The sequence below is a fragment of the Rhopilema esculentum genome, chromosome 14 (assembly GCF_057945365.1).
Source record: "Rhopilema esculentum isolate cy_ngs chromosome 14, ASM5794536v1, whole genome shotgun sequence".
In the NCBI taxonomy this organism is placed as follows: Eukaryota; Metazoa; Cnidaria; class Scyphozoa; order Rhizostomeae; family Rhizostomatidae; genus Rhopilema; species Rhopilema esculentum.
Window position 1 is genome coordinate 3,214,536 of NC_142828.1, and position 2,374 is coordinate 3,216,909.

Sequence of the window (2,374 nt, forward strand, 5' to 3'; positions counted from 1 at the left end):
AGTTAAGAGCTTAGGACAATCTGTTTTAAGAAGACGAATCTTGTGGTGTGCATAGCCGATTTTCGATCTCTAGTTTCTACGAAAAATACAGAAAATATTGCTCCTTATCGCTAGAAATGTACTTTGAAGTTCTAAAACCGTTAATTGGAAAACCCGGTGTGTTTTATTTGAAGATAAGGACTAAGAACTTATTTTAAGACGAAGCTCAAAACAACTTTAAATGCATTTTCATGAAATATATTTTAGTAATGAAGGCCTTCAAAGCTTCTGCTTTAATGGATTCTAGACACAAAGAGGAAGTTTAGTCAAAATAAACCATGTCCGAGTATAGATATGTTTGCCTTTTTATTTGCTTCTCCTTCAAAAAATTTTTTGGTTTCGAAAGACCTTTGTGCCCCGAGTATAACGATTCTGTTCCATGTATAACAATGATGTTACAACCATGATTGAGTTTAGCAGCTCTTTACAATAATATTAAGGGTACTGTGCAGTGGAAGACAATATGATACATCTACAACGGTAGCTTCCATTCTACAGCAAAATGTGCGACGACCTTTTTTCAATCTCCTAGCTCAAAACAGAATCACGTGGCACTTCACATCAGGCGAAGTCACATGAACGTTACTGATAAAGTTCATTCCTTTTTTTTCGGAAGAGGGACAAAGGTTGAAACTCATGTGTTCATTCGAATACATATTTTTATTTTCTAAAAAGTCTCCAGTCCTTCACAATAACACATGTTCTATCATGTATCTATGGTTAAAAGTACCAAGGTGATAAATAATAATAATAATAATAATATTTCTTTTTACACGATTCAACCCTTCAGCTACCCTAATACAATATTAATTAAGTATAAATACATTTGTTCAATTAAAAAAGATAGAACATAAGTAAAAAAGATCTCCTAATCGAGCTGTATTAGGTCTCTTCTTGTTCTCTCTTGTCTAGCACCACCGTGGGTATCGAGAGACAGGGACCCCGGACTCGTACGTCAGTTAAAGCTGTCAATGCCGATGTTAAAACTGTTCTTTTCCAATCTGCTATTGCCTTTTCCATCCACTTCTTAACGTCATCATCTAGCAAGAGCGTTGACGTTCCCGGCCAGTTTTTCAGGAGCGAAATGTTTTTCATCATTACAAAAACTTGATTAAAGTTTAATTTGACCAACAGCTTAGTTGCCTCACGCTGTTCAGCCCACTGGAAAAATTTGCCATATATATTTTGTTGGAAGAAGAAAAAGGACTAAAAATGTTGCTGAAAGAGTAGCAATGTTAGAATTACAATTTAGATTACTCTATAAACGTCCCTGCCATTTTGTTTCTTTATCGGGATTTTCAAATCTCAAAAATTTATGCTCTGAGGAGTGTCAGACGAAAAAGCTTTAAGTATGTTGTAAAATGTTTGCTTTTTTCAAATCCATTTTTAAATTCATAATGTTTTAAAGTTAAAAGGAATGTTTTTGGCTTGTGTTTGTGTGCTTAAGTGGAAAAAGGACCGTGAGTGTAATAGAATGGTCAAGTGATGACGCCACAATCATCTATTTTAACAATTCTGTAACAACGCATGTTATCATGATACAAAGAGGAGGCCACAGCTGATGGGAAATTTAACCATCAATTTGAGTTCTATGGCTTTTCTGTTGCGACTATTTGATAAGATACAACCTTGTCGGCTAATCAAGGGCGTGGTGGGAATTTTTATTTTTAATTTTTGAAGGCGTCGCGGAGGCAGCATTGGGCCTTACTTCACTTTTTTTTCTCACAAATCTGATGTTACAAATTATAAGTGCTTAAAAGGAAGAAAAATCCAAGGGGCCCACATGAAAAATTTTAAGAAGCCTACCGGGAAATTTCTGGAGTCCCGGTGGACCACCACGCTCCTGCGGCTAATGGGTATCTCTAGGCAACGTCATGACATGTGCTGATAGTAAAAGATTTTTTATAGCGTCTGACATCTTAAAGCTTTTTAACCTAGTAGGATTTTGGACACTACTGCTTGCTCTTTTTGAGACCTTTTGTCAGTGTGTCTCTCGAGTCGATGTAGGTTCGGGATATCTTATAAAAAGCGGTGGTATAATCGCTGGGAAAAGTGAACTTTTGACAGAAGTTTACAGTAAACAATTGGTAATTGTTTCAGATGAAAAGGAACCTGAGGAGAAGCCAGCTGAAGTAGAGAATGAAGAGCCGGAGAAGAAGAAGAAAAAGAAGAAGAAGCGAACGGAGGAAGGAGAAGGCGATGAAGCAAAGACAGAGAAGAAGAGAAAGTTAAATGGTGCTGATGTAAGCCTCAATGCCACGGATAGCTTAGATACAACAGCTGATGCTGAAGCACCAAAAAAGAAAAAGAAGAAGGACAAAAAGAAAAACGACGA